This window comes from Saccopteryx bilineata, chromosome 1 (assembly GCF_036850765.1).
Source record: "Saccopteryx bilineata isolate mSacBil1 chromosome 1, mSacBil1_pri_phased_curated, whole genome shotgun sequence".
NCBI lineage: Eukaryota > Metazoa > Chordata > Mammalia > Chiroptera > Emballonuridae > Saccopteryx > Saccopteryx bilineata.
In genome coordinates, this window is record NC_089490.1 from 202,968,757 (window position 1) to 202,992,140 (window position 23,384).

At 50.5% G+C, this 23,384-nt stretch overlaps 1 long non-coding RNA gene across 1 annotated transcript in view; it reads right to left on the minus strand.

Moving 5' to 3' along the window:
• The window catches only part of LOC136320282 (uncharacterized), a 75,139-nt gene extending 65,370 nt beyond the window's left edge, over positions 1 to 9,769 (minus strand). Inside the window, exons 1-2 of the long non-coding RNA XR_010728289.1 lie at positions 9,495 to 9,769; positions 5,459 to 5,618 (exon numbers count right to left, since the gene is read on the minus strand). This is a non-coding gene — a long non-coding RNA (uncharacterized lncRNA). The remainder of the gene's footprint in view (positions 1 to 5,458; positions 5,619 to 9,494) is intronic.
• Positions 9,770 to 23,384: the final 13,615 nt, after the last annotated feature.

A 23,384-nucleotide genomic window follows, 5' to 3' on the forward strand; every position in this document is an offset into this window, starting at 1 on the left:
TAGGAAGAAAGAGGAGGTTAGGGCCGGGGACGCCCCACTCAAGCTGCCCCCTCCCTAGGTACTCAGTGGGGGAGTCCCTGTCATTATGCGTAGCCTGGTCTTGCTTCTCTCCCTCCCAAATTCCCACACCGTGTCTCCCTTGGGCTCGGTGGCATCACAGTGGCTAGATCACTCGGGGGCACGTGGCCAAGGCATGCTTTCTCAGTGGGGGTGCCACTGTACCCAACAGGGGGAACGGCCTACTCCTTTTACGTATGAAGCACAGACACCTGCTGCCTAAACACATGCACAGTGTGCCTTTGGGACTGGGGTCTCCTGGGGGGAAGCAGGAGGGAGGCCTGCACAGGTGGCAGTGACCACGGGGTGGGCGGGCACCGAGCTCAGGGCGATGTCTTGAGTTCAGCCTCATGGAAGGTCCTGGCATGGTCCATGACTCCCTTGTTCACAAGTGAACTGGTGTCCGCGTAGCCTCCAGGAACGCCCCTCTCCCCGTGCCCACCTCTCTGTACTATAACAGGGCCAGAGGTGGTATCACGACATGATGGTGTCCCGCCACGCCTGGCCCAGAGCACGCAGGCAGCAGAGGAGCTAGTGTCTGAAATGTACAGGGGCAGAGAGAGCTGCTCTGTGACAAATTCCGTCATCACCAGGCACATCCACATCGGAGTGAAGGATTTAGTGCGTCCAGGCATTAAGTCAAAACTGGAAGTTGTCCATGCCATGATAAGGCACCGCGTACGATGATAAAGCACCCCGCATCTGGGTTTGCCTGGACTCCCTCTTTGTGGGACTCTGCCACGACAGGACTTGTAAGTAGGCAGTCTGCCGTGTGAGCCCAGCGTCTTCTGCGTTTTGGACATTTTACTATCAGTCGTAAAAAGAAGTAAAGTGCAATCAACTATGCTACAAAAAGTCTGAATTATCTTTTTACTTTCTCGGTAAAGCGAGATTTTCAGACACCGAACATGGTTGCCCCTGGGAAGTACTTTGCCTTCTGCTCCTTTCCTGTTGAGCTGTTTAGAGGGGGATGTCTCCCCACTGCTGGAGAGCTGACCAAGGGAATGTGGTCACTGGAAACACGGAGGGCATGGCTTTCCCGGCGCCTGGTGCCCACACTGCCCACTCCCAGGGGGGGCCAGGGCCTGCCCCACCCCATCCTGCTCCACGGCCACGTGGGAGGGCCACGGCTTCCCCCGGTGCAGAGCTGCCCCTGGGCAGACGCCGGGAGACACTCGTACCCAGGGGCCCTGGCTCTACCACTCAGCAGCCATGACACCGGACTTCTCTGCTCAGTGCCCAGAGAAGTCTGACTGCCTCTCCGTTTCCAACTTCAGAAAAATACAAAAAAAACAAAAACAAAAACAAACAACAACAACAACAACAACAAAAACTTCATTTCAAGTAGTCAATGCAGAGGATAAAGATCACAAGGGAGGCAGTCACATTTCCCTGGGCGGTGGAATGTCGAGGCACCCTCACTTGCGTGACCAGCTGGGGCCGGGGTGCCTTCTCTTTTCTCGCCTGGAATGTGCACTCAAGACTCCGTTGAGGATCCACAAACTAACCTCAGGACTGAAAACCGTCTCGAACTCGAAGAATTTATGCATGGTGGTGCACGCACGCAGCGCAGTCACGTGTATGCACCCCGTCACAATGGCCCTCACGCTGCAGATACCGGCTGAGGCAACGGGAGTGCCTGCCCTGGTGGCGTCTGAACTCTCCTCCTTTTTGGTGCTGGCTTTGCATCACCCTCTAATCCACTTCTGCTTTCCGCGGCTTATTCGTTTCCTCAGGCTGTCACAGTAAAAGATCACACAGTGGATGGATGGCTTTAAATAACAGAAATGTATTGTCTCCCACTTCTGAGGCTAGAAGTCCAAACCCAGGAGTCACCAGGGCAGCCTTGCTCTGGAATCTGAAAAGGGTGTTCCCTTGCCTCCCCTTCTCCCCCCCCCCCCGTGTCTGGGGTCACAGGGGCCTCTGACTTCCATGGCTCATATCTGCACCCTCCAGTTTCTGCCTCTGTTGTCACACGTGTCTGCCCTGTGTGTCTGCACCTTCACACATGGCCATCTCCTTATAAGGACACCTGTCAGGCTGAACGAGGGGGCCACCCTGCTCTGTCCGGTATGACCTTGGCTCACTCATTACTTCTGCCATGCCCCTCTATCTGAGTAAGGTCCCAGTCTGAGGTAAAGGTGTTTGGATATCAACACATGTTTTTGCAGGCAGGAGGCTACAGGCCCCCTAACACGTGGCATTCCACACCACAGGCTGACCCACACTGAGTCAGGTCCATCTGGCCAAGTTATCTCACCCTATTCTAACTACCTTGAAAACCTTCCCAGGAGATTAAAATCATATTGAATGTATTTGGATTTGGGGGCAAAAATGAACCTACTTCTGACCTGTTGTTCGTGCTGTGTAACTGCAGGGATGCCTACTGGGAGACCAGCAGAGGAGAGTGGAGGAGGGGAGGGGACGGAGGGGGGGGGCACACCCAGCCCTCCCTGTGGAGATGGCCCTGGGAGGACAGCCCATGAGCTGTTGATGGGAACAGAGACTCCTGGGAGCTGGCACCGCGGCCCCAGCTGGTCACGCAAGTGAGGGTGCCTCAACATTCCACCGCCCAGGGAAATGTGACTGCCTCCCTTGTGATCTTTATCCTCTGCATTGACTACTTGAAATGAAGTTTTTTTGTTGTTGTTGTTGTTGTTTGTTTTTGTTTTTGTTTTTTTGTATTTTTCTGAAGTTGGAAACGGAGAGGCAGTCAGACTCCCGCATGCGCCCCACTGGGATCCACCTGGCATGCCCACCAGGGGGCGATGCTCTGCCCATCTGGGGCGTCGCTCTCTTGCAACCAGAGCCATTCTAGCGCCTGAGGCAGAGGCCACAGAGCCATCCTCAGCGCCCAGGCAAACTTTGCTCCAATGGAGCCTTGGCTGCAGGAGGGGAAGAGAGAGAGAGAGAGAGAAAGGAGAGGGAGAGGGGTGGAGAAGCAGATGGGCGCTTCTCCTGTGTGCCCTGGCCAGGAATCGAACCCGGGACTCCTGCATGCCAGGCCGACACTCTACCACTGAGCCAACCGGCCAGGGTGAAATGAAGTTTTTTAAAGGCCTTTTCCTCTCAGTGTCACCCACGCAGCCAGTCAACCTGAGGTGCAGTAGGGGAGCCAGGCCCAGACCCGGTGTGGCACTGTGGACCCTGGGGTGAAATCAGCTGGAGGAGCTAGGGCATGCACTGCTCTGCAAGGTCTGTCCCAAGTGTCCCCAGGGCCTCTGCTTCCAGAATGGTCCACAGCTGTGGGAGCCCCCCCTCCCCCCTGCCCAGGACAGGTCTGCCTGGGACGCTGGCTCAGCTCAGAGGCTTGGTGAATTCCCTCCTTACAAGTCATGTTCTGATAAGTCACACTTTGCAACCGGAAGTCCAAGTTCGAATTCCCCCATGAGTGAGGGACTGCTCTGTTCTCAAGGACACACCACGGAAGGATGTGGACAGGAGCGGGGGGGGGGGGGGGGGCAGAAGTGCATCCTTCCCAGGAAGGAAGAGGGGACTTTGGAGTCCCGACAGGGAGAAGATCGGGTTTCGCTTAGTGACCTCACCTCTTGTCTTTCAGCGGCAGCGATGGAGAAGACAGTTTCTTCCCCATTTTAGAAAGTAAAGAAAGAACCAGTTACGAGCAAAAATTTAAAAAGAGAAAAATCCTCATTTCAGGGAAGTGAAATCCCATAGCAATAACATCAACAACAATAAATAATAATAATAATAATAATAATGAAAACTAAAATTCAAACATATATAGATTCCTGGTAAAGGGTTTCCTATTCTGGAATAGTTTTCAACTCTAAGTATAAAGATTCAAGGTGAAGATGAAAAAATACATGCATACATAAGCCCAAGGGAAAACAGGGTAAATAAGATGATGGCGAAGAGCTTGTAAAGTTTCTAATTGTTCCTAAGTGTTTTTATTTATTTAATCATCTTTGCTGTATTTTTAACATGGTTCATGTGGAGGTTTATTTTTGCTTTGCGGTGTTTGTTCGCATTTAAAAAAAAATTAAGTGGGAAAGGCTACATTTTTTTTTCATTTCCATGAATTATATCTGCAAAAATTCAGCCATTGCATTAATAATAGTCTTCCCACTGGAGCCTGTCAGCACACTCAGCCACCTCCTCGCCAAGTGAGTGGGTTTTGATTTACAGAGATCCACCTGCAGGGTGGAGTGGAGGAGGTCACTGGGTGGCGAGCACTCTGCTGCTGGGAGAGGGGTCCACAGGCCTCAGACCCTCAGGCTTCCAGCTCTAAGCCCTTCTCCCCACCCCCTCAGCCCCAGGCACACCCTCTTCCTGATGTCACCACCGGCATTCGGGGTTCCTGCCTTCCTCTCTCCACCTGAAAAGTCCCGCCCACTTCTGCGAGGAATTTCTTCTCACAACAAGGTCCCAGCAGAGCCGAGCGGTGTGACCCACTGCACCCTCACTGCTTCCTGACTGCTGGACGCTCACTCTAAACCTTTCTCTGGGCTCAGCCCAACATCCCTGCTGCCAGGTGCACCCTGACGGACTGCTGCCCGTATGACCGGAGGTGGACCGAGGCCACTCGGTGTGAAGCTCTCCCACATCGGTCATTTCCAGCTTCCACTTCTCAGCACATCACGCCCCCCCCACACACACACACACTCCGTGCAGGCAGTCCATGGCAGGAGTCCGGTGTCCCAGCCAGCCCCTCTCCCTGGGCTCTCATTTCAGCGTCCCCTCTTCGCTGACATCTCTTCTATCAACAGTACACTCGAGTGCCTCCCAGTCCTGTTCTTTGTGAAGAACCTTTTTCCCGTGTTAACTGTGCCGACGTTCCTAGTGTCCACGTTCTGTGTCCTTTACTAGAGTGAAGAGCCCGTAAGACCAGGAAAGACAATGTAAACATCTTCTATTTCCTTCCAAGTCTAAGGTCGACCTTACCCCCAGTCTGTGTGATGAATGTTATCTACCCACTTAACCCATCCTCGGGCTCTTCCTGGCCCCTGCAGCGAGACCCAGGGAGTGTGACCCCGGGAGTGTGACCCCAGGAGTGTGACCTGGCTCTGGCCAGACTTCTGGGGGCTGAGGATGCCCGTAGCTGCCTGGCGCAGGTGGGGTCAGCGTCTCAGAGAGCTGCCTCCCTTCCTACTGTCACTCGCCACCGCGCCCCGCGCCCCTCGACCAGGGCTTCTGGGTCCCCAGTAGTGACGCTGACATCACGATTAGAAATCAGCTCCCGGGACTCACTTCTGCGATCTGTCTGGAACAGCAATGGGCTCTGGGAGAGGTGTTGCATTTAGAATGGAGGAAACTGACTTCTCTGATGGTTTTCTTTGGACTAAATGAGATACATAGGAGAAGATAAATATCATCTCTCTTGCCCATGGCGAGTCAGAGCGGAAATAGATGGTCCGGGGTTGCTGCATGGACCCTCACTCACCAGGCAGCCTGTGGTGCGGCCCAAACCCCAGCAGGTGGCGCCCCTGCAGCTGCTCCTACAGAACTCCCACGCGGTTCGCCTCCTGCGTGGTCCCCTTCCTGCGCCTGCGCGATCCGCCTGCCACATGGTCCGAAGTCCCGAGGGCGGTGCTCTCTAAGGCCTGGACAATAAAAGCAGAGATACCGTGTCCAGGAGGCCACTGCAAAAACGTTGTCAGAGTCAGACAGAGAACGACCAACGCCACTTCCATGCAGAATCTAAATAACAAGATCAATGAAGAAACAACATAGAAACAGACGCATGGACACAGAGAACAGATTAGGGTCACCAGGCTGGGGGGCTGGGGGAAGGAGGTGAAGGGAGGAAGAAGGACGATGGAGTGGCAGTTACAGAACAGTCATGAGGATGTCAAGTACAGAATAGTAGATAGTATGGTGATAGCTACAGACGGTGTCAGGTGGGTCCTAGAGTGATCGGGGATCACTTTGTAATGTCTAACCACTGTGCTGGAATCTGGCTTTAGCCCTCTCTCTGCCATCAGTAAGCTGAGGGACGGCCCTGGTGTGCACCCTAGAGTGGGTTGGCCTCCACTCTGAGCCTGCCCTTGCTGGGCACCTCCTCTAACACGCACCCACGGAGTACAGGATTTGTGCTCTTGTTCCTTCCAAGTCTCCATAACTTCAAATGTCCTATAATCCATATGCTTTTATTTTACTGGAACAGTACACGATCTGAAGAGTACATTAATTACAAGCTCAGGGGAGAACAACATGGCAATATCTCTAGAGCTAGGATGTTTGTCCTAAAATGAAATTTTTTTTTTGTATTTTTCTGAAGCCAGAAACGGGGAGGCAGTCAGACAGACTCCCACATGCGCCCCACCGGGATCCATCCAGCACACCCACCAGGGGGCGATGCTGTGCCCATCCGGGGCATCGCTTTGTTGTGACCAGAGCCATTCTAGCACCTGAGGCAGAGACCACAGAGCCATCCTCAGCACCTCGGCCAACTTTGCTCCAATGGAGCCTCAGCTGCGGGAGGAGAAGAGAGACACAGAGAGGAAGGAGAGGGGGAGGGGTGGAGAAACAGATGGGCGCTTCTCCTGTGTGCCCTGGCCAAGAATCGAACCTGGGACTCCTGCATGCCAGGCCGACGCTCTACCACTGAGCAAACTGGCCAGGGCCTAAAATGAATTTTGGTGAAAAATATTCTCTATAGTATATAATGTTGTAATCAGACCTAGTCTCCACCAATTCTTAAATACCAAATTTAAAGAAGGTTAAAAAAATTATATAGGAAAGGGAAGGCAAGAAAGATTTATTGATACAAAACAAATATGCTCCCCCCCTCCCACTGTATGGAATTATGCTTGATTTTAAATCCTGGCCACATTTAACACACACAAACTCACAGACACACACAGACGAAATTATGCAAAGGGCATTTCTGATTTTCCTAACAGGCATATATGTCAGGTTTCAGCAGAAATTCCCAGAGTATGATGTTCTTATGCTTGAATGCAGGGTTTGAATCCCCTGAAAATCTCCCAGTTCATTGCCAGCCCCTGCCCAGAGGGCGGACCCCCACCGCCTGCCCTGGGGCTGCCACCCTTTTCCAGTGTCATCAGTCCTGAGGCCTTTGCTGAAGTGTGGCCTTCGCCCTTGGGAGACAGCAAGGCCACCTCAGGGTTGCTTCCCTGGGACTGCCGGAGCCCACATCCTTGGGGCACATGGCAGGCTGGGTTCCACAGGCAAGCAGGCTTGTCGGCAGCCTGGTGTGCTCTGTCACTCAGTCTCCCCAGGCTCAGCCCCTGGCATTCTCCTCCTCCTCAGTCCCGGGGGACAGAGGACAAGCCCCACGTCCTCCAATGCCTGGGCTCAAGCCAGTTCCAGGAGCGGGGCAGGGGACATGAGCCACCCACGCCTCCGCTCTCTGCAGCGCCTGCCCTTACCCGCGGTGGCTCAGCCCCCGGAATGCTCTCTCCCTTCCTCTCCCCAGCCCCCCCTGTTTTGTGGGTGCCACAGCTCTGCTGGGCTATTGGGGAGTAACAGAGGAGGCCCTCTGTGGGCCGTGTGCAAGCCCTAGCTCCATCAGTCAAATGCTGTCTTATAACTCAAACACCAGAACACTGACCTGTCCTTCGGTCTGGAAGATCGTGTCATGGGCCTCGTTCTGAAACCCAGGACCATGTGTCCTTTGCCACCTCTCAAGACTCCACCTCCCCGAAAGCGCATGTACGCTGGGGAACCTAGCAGACCTCTCCCCACACGTTCTTCCTCCATTTCTAGGACAAGCATGGCTTTCCGTCTGCACGGCTACATGCCAGGACCGCTGCCAACCACTCTGCACCATCCACCTGCCCAGCTGCCCACTCCGGAGTGGCCAGTGGCCCCTCGGGCTGGTGGCAGCTGAGCCTGTGCCCTGCCAGCTGCTCTCACACGACAGGCCACCAGTGGGCAGGTTGGGACAGCTCCTGAGTCACTCAGCTGCGCTGACTGGCCATCCACAGCCGTGACTTCCTACCCTGTGTAGAGATTTTCAATTCAGAAAACCAGCAGACAGAGATCCCTGCCTCTACCAGTGTTCCATCGGACTTTTCGATAAGATGAGCGTGTTTTTCCTACCGCCTCCGTCTGTTCCCCACCCAAGAGGTTCTTGGGGATGAGGGAGAGGAGGGAGGGCAGGCAGGTAGGAGCAGGCGGGGGAAGCACTGGGACCAGGGGAAGTGGTTCAAGTGTGAAAAAGAAAGAGAAAGGGAGGCCTACGGCAGGGCTGACGCTCCTGGTGTCCAGAGAGGAAACTGGGAGCCCAGGTGCAGGCTCTGGGCTTCCCGCTGACCTCGGACTCCCACAGACAGCGCCCAGGGGGCTGGCTCCCCCTCCCCTCATCCCCCGCTGCCAACATGACACACAGCAGAAGCAAACAGCTTTGTTTTCCCCCAAGTCGTTCTATAACCAGACTTCACTTCTTCCATTAAGTGGGCCTCTTCAAACACAGTCCTGACTCTAGGAACTGAAACTGAAAATGCTGTTCACTTGCAATCGAGAATCCTTTACAGGTGGTGGCTGGGTACCAGGGAGGAAGTTCTCTTCCCGTGGCCCTGGCCTTCTTTGAAGGCTGTCGGGTCACTGAGGCAGCATGGGGTCTGGGCCCAGCCGTTCTGGCTGCAGTCCCAGAAGAGCTTTGCTGGGCATTCTCTTGTGAAAGAAAGTTGGTAGGCTGCAGCGTACACCCACAGCCCTCCGAGATTGAGAGTGAATCAGAGTTATAAATAGTTGTAAGACCTGCTTGTCTCCTTGTCTGTGTCACCGACCCCAGGGGTGAATAGGTTAATACATTCAGAGAGTGAGAACCAGGACAGGATACGGAGACCTTGAGAAGCCCTTCCTGTCGAGAAGGCAGCGGCGGCCTCCAGACCTCAACTTTCTCAGCCCTGCCACAGGTCGTCGTGATGTGGACTGGCAGGTGACAGCACAGTTTTCTAGCTCCGAGATGGTGCACAGTTGTGCAGCCAGCTGATAGTCAAGAAGTGCAGCCAGAACAGCTGTCTCTCCACCGTGTCACCAATGACCTTTTCTGATTAAGGGCCTGCAGACAGCCCTACATGGGTGATTGCCCTATCCAAAGGGTGTTAGCCCCCTGTGGCTGGAAACTGAGGACTGTGTAATGAGATTTAAAAAATAAATTACACAGCCTGACCAGGCGGTGGGCAGTGGAGAGAGCATCGGACTGGGACGTGGAGGATCCAGGTTCAAGACCCCAAGGTCCCCGGCTTGAGCGCGAACTCATCTGGTTTGAGCAAAGCTCACCAGCTTAAGCCAAGGTCGCTGGCTTGGGCAAGGGGTCACTCAGTCTGCTGTAGCACCCAGTCAAGGCACCTATGAGAAAGCAATCAACGAACAACTAAGATGCCGCAAAAAGAATTGATGCTTCTCATCTCTCTCCCTTCCTATCTGTCTGTCTCTATCTGTCGTCTCTCTGTCTCTCTGTCATAAATAAATAAATAAATAAATAAATAAATAAATAAATTACATACCAGGTTGAAAGTATGGTGTGGCTCTCCTGTGTATTAATTAATTACACACCTGGTTGAAAGCACGGTGTGGCTCTCCTGTTTTGCTAGGACTCGAGGCCTTCGGGACACCCGGTCACTCTGAGGTCAGTGCCTGGTGTGACCAGCACCACCCCAGGCACAAGGAACTGCCCTTATGTACCCGGATGCCACAGGGAAATGGGAGGGGTGGCACCACAGTGACTGTGTCGTAGTTCTGTCTGCAGGGTCTGGCCTGGAAGGCAGGCCTGTCCCCTCCTCCCCAGAGTCAGGGGACTTCACTGAGAATTCTCTCTGCTTTCTGGAACCCGACAGCCATGATCAAAATAGGTTTCTTCCTGGAAGCCAGATACAGTGCTGGAAATAGGAGTTTGCTCTGAGTCCCTGGCAGAATGACTTGTCCCGGGGTCACTGGCGGCTGCGTCAGTCTGACGCACCACAGAGTTGGCAGGCGGCTCCTCCCTGTGCCCAAATCAGACACGTGTAGGCACTGAATTCACAGCCTTGCCCTGGACCGGACGGACCCCAGATGCCAATCACGCCCCCTAACTCTTTATAATATCACTCTGGTCCTGCAAAGACTTCATTTTTTTAAATTGAATTTGCAAAGACTTACTCTTTTTCTTTACTGATTCAGCCTGAGGAGGGCAGGTGTTCTGTTGTGAGGTAGAACAAGGAGTCTCTCAGTCTGTTATTACCTTGACCTTAAACCTCCGTTACTCCTTCGACTGGGGCTTGTTCCAGTATTCATTCCTGGCAGTTTTCCTTTTCTGTCAGTGTTTTCATGTTAAAATCTAGACTGTTCACCTTTTTCATTAGAATACGAGGGATCAAATATTAGGATTAAAGTTTAAGGGTTTAAATGGAAAACTTTTCATTTTTCTGTGTTAGAGCGAATCTCCACTAATTTATCAGATAATACCCATTATGTGATACTTCCCTCTGTCATAATCTAAAGATAGGAAACCACAAATTACCTCATTTTGCATAATAATTGAGCTCTGACTCACTTGGAAGGTGTTATTAGAATCACAGAATCTAAATCTCTCTAAGGGAATAGAGAGGTCCTCTCACTGACTTTACCATGGGAATCAAATAGACTTCTTTTTCTTTCTTTCTTTCTTTTTTATTATTCTTTCTTTCTTTTTTTAAATACGAGATTCCTTCCTTCTTCTCCCCACCCCCAAGGTTGCTGATTTTCTGGGTCTGACTTGGAATTCCAGCATCTGTACTTTCAGAAGATTCCCTACAGTGATGCAGAGGGTGAGCTGTCTGTGGCCTCCTGATCCATCCCCTCGAACATCCTATATTTGTGAACACCTGGCTTTAGTAAGAACAGCGCCGGAGGTGAGACCTTCCCAGTGGCAATGCTTGTCACCGCACAGACGGACTGGACAGGACAGTCATCATTCCCTCCTCTGCAGGCACATGTCCGTGCTGACGCCGAGGGCTAGCACTGTCCATAGGAACTGTTTGTGACGGGCCCCAGTGGGCAGACATTGTACAAAGCGTTTCATGAGCAATATATGTCATCTCCACAATGGTCCTGCAAGCGAGGTGTGTGTGTCTAACTGTCCTCATTTGAAGAAGAAGAAATTTAGGGGAGCTAGAATTAAAACCCCACATCCATGAGGGTGTCTCTCCAGGGTTTCCTCTGTGCCATCCGGTTCTAAAGTAATCGCAGAGCTAAGTAGATATACTTTGCTCTTTGTAATTGAGGGAAGCGCATTTTCTTCGTCTCAGGAAGATACTTATTTTTTTTAATGGCCATCTGAATCATGCAAAATTAATTACAGCCAATAGTTACTGACTGCTTATTTATGTCCCAGGCACTTCACATGTTAGAGTAGTTATAGTCGTACTGGCAAACCCTGTGGGGGAATATACTATTTATTTAAGTCTATAAGAAGTTTTATGATTTTAAATGTCTTTCTTTTTCTTTTTCTTTTTCTTTTTTTTGCTGTTCTTGCTCCTTATTTCTCAAAGCAGGTGAGATGGATGTTGAGGTCCGTGGGTTACAGGGAAGGCGTGGGCTCTGCTCCAGGCTCCGCCCAGCTGGGCTTCATCACCCCCAGGTGCCCGTGCTCCCGCAGGCAGAATCCAGCCTTCAAACACTTCACACTTTCCTGGTGTTTCTGGAGGCTGGGAGGTCTGGTTGGGAGTCTGGGGGTGGGGGTCACTTTCTGGTTCCCATGCCCCGTCCTGGCAAAGAGCCAGAGACGAGCTCATTCTGATGTTTCCAACTACCATCACTGCCGTTTCGCATCAGCCTTCTTTCTGCTTAAAAAGTTCCAAAATAATCTTGACTTTTAACTGATTGTAGGCTTACAGACCTTTTAAAAGGTTACAAGGGGATGGTTACAAGAGAAGACAGACAGAAGGTCTCCCGAAGTCCCTGCCAGCGCTTCCGTTCTAGAAGTAGATTCTAATTAGCCCAGAGAGGTCACCCACTGAAGAACTTTCTACTTCCTGTCAAATAAACAAATGTTTCCAGTGCATTCATGTATTGGACAGGCTCTATCTGATCGTAATGCTTCCCTTTCCCCGTGAGTTCAATGTTATCTTTTAAGCATTTTTCTAAAGCCAAAAAAAAATTCACCCAAAAATCCCAACAAACCCCCAAGTGCTACTTTCAAAAGGGAGTTTTGGGGTTTTTTGGCCACAAGCAGTGATCGGAGTAAAACTTAGCTCAAGTTTTCTACCTTGAATCTTTGAACACAATTCTAATAAAAAGGTAAAGTCATGTGTGTAAAGTCAGAGTAAAATCCAAGATGATGAAACTTCATTATATACTGCAAAGTTTTTGCATCTGAAGTGTAAAATGGTTCATTAGTCCAGTGAACATTTTTTAGGGGCCTGTGATGTACCAAAGCCCACGCTTGCCACCGGGCACCCCAAGATGGAGGACCAGGGCCCTGCTCCTCAGACATTTCAATATACTCCGTTTATAGTACCGGACCAAACGGCATCGCATTCTGCCAATTTACCATTTTTTAACCTACAAAAATGGCAATTTTGTGTGGTTCAACCAAAAGTTACTATTGTATTGCTTTGATTTATCATCAGAAGAATGAATGTTACCACGCAGAAACTCCGTTTCTGTAACCTGACCCTTTCTCCCTCTGTCCGTCCGCGCCCTTCCGTGATCATTAAAACCCCGAGGACATCAGATGCTGGTCAGCATCAAACTCTCTTAAGGACAATGATCACAGACATGGAGTTTTGGTGAAGCTACAGTCAACATCATGGCTACAGTTGTGTTTCAGCCCCAGGCCCATGGGAGTGGAGGACCCTACAGACCCTCAGGAAACTGGACAGAACAATGCCACTGACATCAGGAGCTGTTACGGGGATCAACTACCTCCTACCCTGGCCCCAACCAATCAGTAGAGGCCAGGACCCACTCCCTTAGTCACCATGATTAGTGATTTTCCCCTGTGTAACCCACACCCTGGAAGCCACTGGGGAGCCCAGCCTTTGAGCACTAGCTTACCTGTGACTCAACCATTTCCTCAACTAATAAACCTCTACTTTCTTTGTGGCAAACTCGTGTTTGCATTTGATTGGGCTTTGATGTGTGCAGGTGAATGGACCCCTTTAGTCGGTGACATAAGGTGGCATTCCCATGGGGGGAAGTGGAGTAGAAGATGATGAGAAGTCCTCATGGCCACATTACTGAGACGGTGCCCCTCCATGGAATGGCTGGGCCTTATCTAGTCAATTGAAGGCCTGAACAGAACAACAAGGTGGAGATAGGAGGGAATTCACCCTGCGTGACTAAGCTGGAACACTAATCTTTTCTAGCCTAGAGACTGTAACGGACACATCGGTTCTCCTAAGTCTGCAGTTTGCCAACTGCAGATCTGGGCACTTCTGAGCCTCTGCATTTGTGTGATGCAATTCCTTATTATCTATCTATCCATCCATCTCCTATTGGTGCTGTTCCCCTGGAGAACCCCAATTAATACAAATTTTGGTACTGAGAGTACCATCAAAATATTACGGATGCATTTTCTCAATTGTTTCTGCGTTTTCTGGAATTGGTTCTCTAATCTGATTAAAGACCCTAGTAAAGAGAGTACTGATATGTTACGGTGTGACTCAACAAAGAGATAGGCTACACATCACAGCTCAATTTTCCTAACCAACCACTAAGAAGAAGCAAGAATCTGGGTGGCTGTGTACGTGGTATTCTCGCACATCTCAGCACACTGATGGACAGGACGAGGTTGGCGGGGGCTCCTAGCGCTGCTGGACAAAGGAGAGAAAAGGATGAGCTCCGGGGTGCAAATTCCCAGCCAAGCTCCCCATAGATGACCCAGAAGCTTCTGTTGTGCCCTGCAAGAGACCCTGTCTCCTGTTAGCTCCCCATAGATGACCCGGAAACTTCTGTTGTGCCCTGCAAGAGACCCTGTCTCCTGTTGCCAAGGGCCGAGGCTGCTAAAATCCAGCGCATTTCCTCTGGGACTGGCTGAGTGCACAGCAAGGGAAACCCCGGCCCCGGGTGGTGCACACTGTTTAAATGAGGGTGTTGGTGGAGAAGGAAGAGGACCCTGAGAGTGGGAATAGAGACATGTGAAGAGGCCCTGGTGAAGCTGGGACACCGAGTCCCTTAGTGCTGGAGACTGCTGTTTGTCAGCAGAAGAGACAGCCCCAGTCCCGGGGGAAGTCCGCTGGGGGATCGCCCTGCCCGGCCGAGCGAATGGCGGCGGCTTTCCTCCAGCAGCTGCCACACAAAGTGATGCTGGTTCTCCCCAGCGCTGCCCACAACGTACCCTCGCTTCCAGACCTACAGCTGGACTCCTGTCCCAGCACAGCCCTAAGGAATGCGGCCAGGTGTGCTCCATGAGGAGATGTGCTCCACTGGAACAGGACTACTTGAGTTTTCTAAGTGATACAGACAGAAACCCAGGGAACAGGTGTGGGAATGGCTGGTGGGAATGTGGGGTAATGTGGAAGAAAGACAAACAGAATCAGGAAGAATGTATGGACACGCGCTCAGTAAGCAGAGTCTGCATCTACGGTTCCAGCTCAGAGAGGCAGAAAGGGCTCTGACAGTTTGGTTGGGTGGTCGGCCTAAATACGGACCAGACAGAAGCCCATGGAGAGGAAATTAGAAATACCAGACGAGCCTTGGATTAATGTAGAAGGAGGAATTCAATGGCTTGGGGAGACTGGAGTTTTCCTGTGGATTTGCCCACATGGGGACAGTAGAAGATTGGTCTTTCACCAATACTGAGAGAAACAAATTTGGGAGGGGTGCCCCCGAACGCCTGAGCTCTTTGATTGCTCTCCTCTGTGGGCCAGACCTCAGTGGGAACTGCAGTTCTGAACTGGGAAACATAAACACATGGGCGTCATGGGATCCTTGCGTGGCACTCAATGCCCAAAGTCAAAGTGGTAGAGCAGCACTCAGAATAGCTCAACTCACACAGACCTATGAAGCTGGCTAGTGGATCCTGCTATTCCTGGAAGTGAAATAGATAGGAAACCCATGAAATTCTTACTTGATAGGTGTAAGCAGAAAAGTTCTAGATCAAATGAACAATTACTAATCTTCATTACAGGAGACCCAGGACATCCTTGTTGCCTACCAGTCAGAGTGGGGACTTAGAGAGGTCAGGTGATCAGTGGAGTGTTAGCTCCAGTCTGTCTCACAGAGGGACCATGGTATCCCTGAACTCATGGTTACTTTTCCTGTTCCAGAACCCTTATGGACTTAGCAGCTGACAGAACCCCACACTGGTTCCTTGGCCTGTGGACCGAGGTCTACTATGGTGGGAGAGACCAAGTGGAAGCTACCAGAAGCATCTCTACCTGGGAAAAGAGTGAACCAGAGCGATACCCACCACGGTCCTGGAAGGACTGCAGGCATCAGTGCCACCAAGGCCTTAGAAACAGGGGTGGTGACCCCTACCACACTTCCATCCAGGCCTCCCGGCTAGCTGCTTTAGGACACAGATGAACCTTGGAACATGACATTGATGACTGTTAACTTAACCAGGTGGTGACTCCAGTTGGAGGCTCTGTGCTGGACGTGGTCTCATTGTTGGAGCAGATTGACACTCTGGTTCCTGGCCAGCAGCCATGTGTTTGCTCAGTGCCCCCCTCCAGCCCTGGCACCAAGGACACCTTGGTTTCACCTGGCAAGGCCAGCGGTGTACCTGCCCTGTCCTATCTCAGTGGTGAATTCACTCTTCAACCCTATGTCACAGTTTATTCTGCAGGGACCTGCATCGCCTCTCTTACACAAGATATCACACCGTTCTGTTAGAGGAATGGCCCTATGCTGATTAGGCTTAGGGAGTAAGAAGTAGCAACTATTCTAGACTTATGGGTAAGACATTTGCATGCCAGAGGGTGAGAGATAAATCTGATAGAAGTGTAGGGGCCTCCAAAGTTTCTAGGGGTACAGTGGTGTGAGGCCTGCTGAGATACCACGTCTGAGGGAAGGGGTGCTATTGGTTCTGGCTCCTCCTACAACCAACAGAGAGGCCCAATGCCTGGTGGCCCCATGGACTGTGGAGGCAACGTGTCCCCCATGCGGGTAAGTTTTTGTGGCCCACGTGCCAAGTGGTCCAAAGAGCTTCTAGTTTTGAGTGGGGCCCAGAACAAGGTCCAGGCTGCTGCACAGCTGCTCTGCTCTGGGCCCTGTGAGCCAGCAGGTCCCCGGGTGCCCTGCCGCACTGAGAGCCGGTGGGGACGCTGCGCGGGGCCTCTGGCAGCGGCTACAGGGGAACCACACTGGGGACCCAGAGCAAAGCGCTGCCACCCCACCACGAACTACCCCTTTCTGAGAGACAGCCGCGGGGGCGCCCTGCACCTCAGCAGGGGCTGAGTGCGTAACCACGGCCACCAGCGCCGCGGGGTCCAAGTGGCCTCCCCGGGCTCTCGCTGACCCAGCAAGTCACAGCAGCGCTGTGCCCGCACTGTCAGATGGCAGCGGGGTGCTCCTGATCTGGTCTGACAGCTTGCAGGCACCAGTCAGCCACATGAGGTGCTGCCCAAATGTCACACGGTCCGCTGTCCCTCTCCCAGCCAGCACCGTGGCCTCCCGGGGGTTTCCTGCACTGGCCTCAATCACCAGGTTAGGCACAGGAACTCATAGCCACCTTGAGGTGATCACACTGTGATCCAGTGTGAGGAGCTGGAGCACGGGAGGGCAGGTCCTGGCCTGAGGCCACTCAGCCCAGCTGGCTCCCAGCCGCCAGCTTGACATCAGCACCTCCATATCTGCTGACACTCCCCAGGCAAATGTGGGATCTGCCTTCAGTTCTGCTGTCATCTTTGTAAACATCTACTTCTTGTCTGGGAGGGGATGATGGTGAGGGGAGTGTGGGGACAGGAAGCAAGCCGTGTGTCCAAAAGTCACTGGAGCTGAATGGGATTTAGCAGGGTTAAGTCATTCTAAAAACCAACAGTAACAGAAAGGGGGACCTAGGAGATCTTACCTCTTTTATTTTTATTTATTTTATTTATTTTTATTATTTGTTTTAAAGAGTCAGAGAGAGGGGTAGATAGGGACAGACAGACAGGAACAGAGCTTACCTCTTTTAGATGCAGAACTTTTAGGGGTAATACTGTTTATTTTTTATCCCAAATCTAAAATTTTTTAAGAGTTTAAGAAAAATAAATTTATAGTATTTAGAAACTTAATTTTCATCAGCAGTTTATTGCCCAAGTCTTCCTCCCTCCCACACTCACCATTGCTCTAATTCCAACCTTTAAACATGCAGTCTAACGTACAGAATGGTGACTGCACTTTACGATACTGTATTTACACTTGACAGTTGTTAAAAGTATCAGTCTTCAATATTCTAACCATAACAGACAACAAGCATGTGGTGACAGGTATGTTAACACTCACTAGGGCGGTCATTCCGCAGGGTGTGTGTTTACACATCACCAGTGGTCCCTCCTCCGCCTACTCGGTCAGCCAGAGTCCCATGAGTGTGAACAGAAACTGCAACAGGCATCAGGATACAGCATTCACACAGCCCTTACCATGGTCAGAATACTAGTTCCTCAGATAATCAGAACTACACCATCTGTTTTCACAAAAGCCCAGGTCATATTAGACACAGGATTTTCTCAGAGATGCAAATGGACCCACTAGTCTCCCCTTTAAACACTGCTCCTAACAGGTAAGAACAAGGAAGAGATACCAAATATTGTATATAAGAGCAGAAATCAAACAGATATAAAGCGGACAAACTACAGATAAAAATCAATACATCCAAGCTTGACCAGACCACGCAGTGGTGCAGTGGATAGAGCAACAGCCTGGGACTCTGAGGACCCAGGTTTGAAACCTTGAGGTCGCTAGCTTGAGCGCGGGCTCATCAACTTGAGCACGGGGTCACCAGCTTGAGTGTGAAATCATAGACATGACCACATGATCGCTAGCTTGAAGCCCAAGGTCGCTGGCTTGAGCAAGGGGTCACTGGCTCAGCTGGACTCCCCAGTCAAGGCACATATGAGAAAGCAATCAATGAACAACTTAGGTGTTTGCAACTATGAGTTGATGCTTCTCATCTCTCTGCCTTCCTGTCTGTCCCTCTCTCACACACACACACAAAAAAAAATAAAAAAGCACTCAAGAGCTAATTCTTTCAAAAAATAAAATAAAATTAACAAACATCTAAATATAATGACCAAGACAAAAAAAGAGAAAATTCAAATTACCAAATTCGCAAATGAAAAAAAGAGATAGCAATACAGTTAAAAGGGTAAGTAGGAAATGTTATAAACAACTTTATGCCAAAAAATTGGACAACCAGATGAAATAGATAAATTTATTGAAAGACACAAATAACTAAAACCCTCACAAGATGAAATAAGAAACTGAGTAATAGTCCAAAACTACTTAAGAAATTAAATTCGTAATTGTAAACCTTCTTATAAAGAAAATTTCAGGTCCAATTTCTTCTCTGGAAGATTCTATTAAACATTTAATAGAATTTCTTTGACAAAAGTGGAGAGCAGGGAATGCTTCCAAACTGATCTTATAAGAACAGCATTACTCTGATACCAAAATCAGGCACACATCACAAGAAAAATTATAGACCAACATCCACCTTGAACATAAATGCAAAAAGCCCAGAACTAAATATCGACAAATCAAAGCGTGCAATATATAAAAATAATAATACATCACAACCAAGTGAGGTATATCCCATGAATGCAAGGCTGGTTAAACATTCAAAAAACTAATTAATGTAAGTCACCATATTAACAGACTAAAGAAATAAATTATATGATCATGCCTAGAGATACAGAAAAAATATCTGACAAAATTCAACACCATTAACAATGAAAACTTTCAGATAACTAGGAATAGATGAGAAGGCCTTCATGTCGATAGAAGACATCTATCTATGAGAAATCTATGTCCATGGTCACACTTAATGGTGCAAGACTGCCTACCCTCCCCGTGAGATCTGGAACAAGACAAGGACGTGTATACTCTTCGCACTTCTGTTTGGTTTTTCTACCAGGCTTCTGAAGCCAGAGTGTTTCCCAAACGTCACTCCTTACCCAACGATCTTAAAAGCTTTTTGTCATCTCTTACTTAGCTTCTGTGCACCCACACTTTGGGGGTGGCTCCAACAGAAGAAACAAATCGTACAGTGTCGGGAGCAGAGTTTCTTGAGGAGTCAGATGATCTGAAGGCGCCCGTGTGCCTAAGACCAGGAACCGTGTCAGTAGTGAGTAATCAGTTTGACTTGGCCGCATTCCCCAGGAAACAGGATCTGAGAGGAAGTTTACGTGGAGGAACTTTTTAGGAGGTGCAATCCCAGTGCAGCAAGTGCATGGGGAGGCGGCGGGAGGCAGGGAAGGAGAGAGAGCAAATACAGTGTGTCCGTAAAGTCATGGTGCACTTTTGACAGGTCACAGGAAAGCAACAAAAGACGATAGATATGTGAAATCTGCACCAAATAAAAGGAAAACTCTCCCAGTTTCATACCTATTCAGTGCAGTTTGATGTGGGCTCACACACAGATTTTTTTAGGGCTCCTTAGGCAGCTATCCCGTATAACCTCTACAGACTCATCACTGACTGATGGCCTACCAGAACGGGTTTCTCCACCAAACTACCGGTTTCCTTCAACTGCTTATCCCACTGAATAATGTTATTCCTATGTGGTGGTGCTTCGTTATAAACGCACCGATATTCATATTGCACTTTGGTCATGGATTCGAATTTAGCGAGCCACAGAACACACTGAACTTTCCTCTGTACCATCCACATCTCGACTGGCTTGGCCGTGGGCTGCTCCGCTGTATACACGGTGTTACGTCATCATCTGCGCATGCGCACATGCTGCCACATCATCCTACAGAAACAGGAGGGTTTTCCTTTTATTTGGTGCAGATTTCACATATCTATCGTCTTTTGTTGCTTTCCTGTGACCGGTCAAAAGTGCACCATGACTTTACAGACACATTATACAAGTCACTGCAGCTGGCCGCTGGCCTGTTTCACGAGAAAACACAAGCAACTGCTCAGTCACACCGGCTGTATTGCAAACAGGGGCGTTGGGATCACCGTTCTGCGGCACCATCCATCTGGAAAAGAATTGCCAGCGGGCGCCTTGTGGCCAGTTTGCCACGGGGCACACGAATGCCACAGGCTTCTTGGTTGCACCGCCGCCTCTGCCCAGGCAGCTGCGGGAGAAGTCAGGCTCCTTGCCTTACAGGAAGGGGCTTAATCTGAGACCAGGGGGGAGGGGGGAGGGTGAGCCTTTGAAGGGCCAGTCAGATCCCTTCTGAGTTCATAGCAGGCACAGTGGTGTTGGGCAACGGGGTGACCGCAGTGGTGGCCAGGGCACGCCACGGACCAGCAGCAGGCTCCCGAGAGCACGCGGAGCGGGATTATCTGGGCAGGTGCGAAAACTGGCCCTGAGGGGTCTCCAAAGCACCAGTTGCTGCGGGCCACGTGCTGATTGCAGGAAATGCCCAGCGAAAGGTGACCTTGTTTTCTGAACTCCTTTGGGATACATGTTCTGAAAGATGTGTCACACACACCCTGCTGTTTATTGGCAACACACAGAAAAGAGCTGTGCCCTGAGTTTTCTCAAATGCTATGTGGAGCAGAATTTAACTGAACCTCAATTCACTGTCTGTGGCAGAAGCCTGAAGCCCTTTTTCCACTGAGACGCATCCCCAGGTAACGGACCTGAGTACCCCAGACTCCCAGGGTCCACCAGAGATGGCTGTGACTCCTGTGACCTGTGTCCTCTCCCTCTCTCTCTTACTCAGGGACTTTCCACTGAGACAGCCACACATGAATGACCATTTAAAATAAATACATCATTTGAGGTGACTGTCACCTTGCTCAGAGTGAAGTGCAGGGCTTACGCAGTTAAGCTCTGGAGTTCTTCGGAGGCCCGCATGCATCTGCACTTCCTGTGGACACACATCCTGGCCTCTTGGGCTTCATTTATCTCGTCCACAAATCACGAACAATCATGACATCCACCGAATCCGGACTGTGAGGCCTCTGGGCTAGAACAGCACCTCGCATGCACTGAACATCCCACAAACATAAACTGGTAGCAACAGCTCCTTTACTTGTGCTTATTATTTGAAACTTCTTATGAATAACAAATGACTTCATTTAATCAGTGTGCTGCTGGTATTCAATTTGATTTGATTCTTTCAATGTAAACCACTTCTCCATAAGAAAGGTAGAAACTGTATATTTTGAATTTGCTACAATTTTTTTCTTTGGAAAAAAAAACCTTGAAAACCCATGTCATGTGTATAGTTCAAGTACCAACTTCAACAAGGCATATTCCAGACCTGGAAGATCTGTGTTCTAATCCTCAGTAAGAGCTGCGGGATTCAGGGTTCTTTACTGAAAAGGTGATCTGGAGTTCTGTTTACTGGCTTCATTATCAACAGGCAGGGCAAGCTGGAAACCAGAAACTATTAGAACCTGGGTCCCAGAAGCACCGATGGCAATGAGCTCGTGTACCCAGCAGGTGGGTGAGCGCGGGGTATGGTCAGACGTGTGGGCACCAACAACAGGCTCTTTAAGTGGGTGTCTGTCTTTTTCATGTGCTGTTTTCTTCCCAGACGTGAGCTCTCGGTTGTACTGCACACAGGAGGGCAGGAGCAGCCACGGCCGTGGGCCCCATTCACGCCCTTCCTTCTGTGGGAGCAGCAGCTGCACAGATCTTGGGTCTGGCCTCTGTTCTGTCCCCCATGGCCTCTGCACTCAGTGTCCCGACGTTCCCGGTCTATCCGCCAGGCCCCCAGCAGGTGGACAGCCCCCGTGGGCCCGCACCGTGCTCAGGGCAGCGCGTCCTCCTGCCAGTGTGCCCTCTAGCCCCGCAGTCTGCACGCCTCCCCCCTGAGGGCCGTCTGCTCCAAACCCTCCGGAAAGCCCGCAGACCCAGAGCGCAGCCTGAGAGCACTCCCAGCAAGGACGTCATTTCTCTCAAGTCTTGGGCTTGATCAGATTTATTTAATATAAAATAATGTCTTTAGTTATTTACAGGTTAAATGATCTACCCCCAAAGCTTCGAGTAAAATGCAGGCTTCCTGTAAATGTGAGGGGCTGGACCCACCACTTAGAAAAGCACAGCCCTACCCTGTCTGCTGTGGACCCCTCCGGCGGGGGTTTCTCACATAGTCATTGCGATCTCCTCTGGCCTCACGCGCGTCCCCGGCATGTCCCCTGCATTGGACTCCTGCACGCCCACGGCCTCATTCCTGCCTGCCTGCCTGCCTGCCCCGGGGACACATCCCTCTGAGTTGAGTGTCTGATTGCTGACCCGTGCTGCCCTCACTTCTGCCTCTGGACCTTTGCACTGGTTCTCTGAAACACCACCTTTCTTTATTCTGTTTCTCTTAAGCCTTCGAGGACCAACCCTGGCACCTCCTCCAAGAAAACTGCCCCACTCAGCAGTATCACCCTTCCTAAAATCCTCCCTACAACAATTTGTTACAATTTCCCATTGCTTTAAGCCTTTCTTTTATCTTGTCCACTACTTGGAAGGCAAAGACTCCCTGCGTCTCCCACTCCGAGCAGAGAGGGCACTGAACACACCAGTGTTGGCATCGTCTCGAGTGCCCTGGGCCCAGCTCTAACCTTGCCCAGAACCTTCTCTGAAGTTACAATGGACACAAATCAGGGATAGTCAAGGGGCGCAGCATGATATTTTGACATATGCATAAGTTGTGAAGTGATTCCCACATCATGTCAATTAAAATCTCCCTCCTTCCACATGGTTACAATTATTTACTAGCATGAATTGAGTGCTTATTGTGTACAAGTCACTATGTGTAAGAATTTTCACATGAATAAACTTTGCAGATGTTACTGGTCTTGCCTGAACATTTGTCCTGACAAGAAGCTTCATTCTTCACAAGGGGGCTTATCTTTGTTTCTGGACAGGTGTGCACGTTTTTCTTTATGAGTGTCTAAAACATGTCTTGTTTCCTGATCTCAGCGCTTCTGGGACAACGCAGAATCACTCTGCCGTCTCTCTATCATGGCGGCCCTTTGATGTGCACGCCGCTGTTCTATTTTTACAGCTCCCTCCCCAGCAGACAGTAAACCCTCATCTTCCGTCCCCTCCTCTGTGCATCCTCCTCAACAGCTTCGTGGTTTCCAGACCCTTCCTGATCTCGGTTGTCTTGTGAACACACTAGAGTGTGTCACAGGCCCTGGCATGCTGACGGTGGGTGCCGCCACCTCTGATGAACAACCGGGTGCCATGACACTGAGTCCGGAGAGCGGCATCTGCAGGGACACACAGGCCTGTCTCCGTTGCCTGCAGCCCTGCCCGCCAGTCTTGCTGGTCGTCTCAAAGTCAAGCTTGTTGGCAACAATCAGATAACACATTATTCTTATGTTATCAAGAA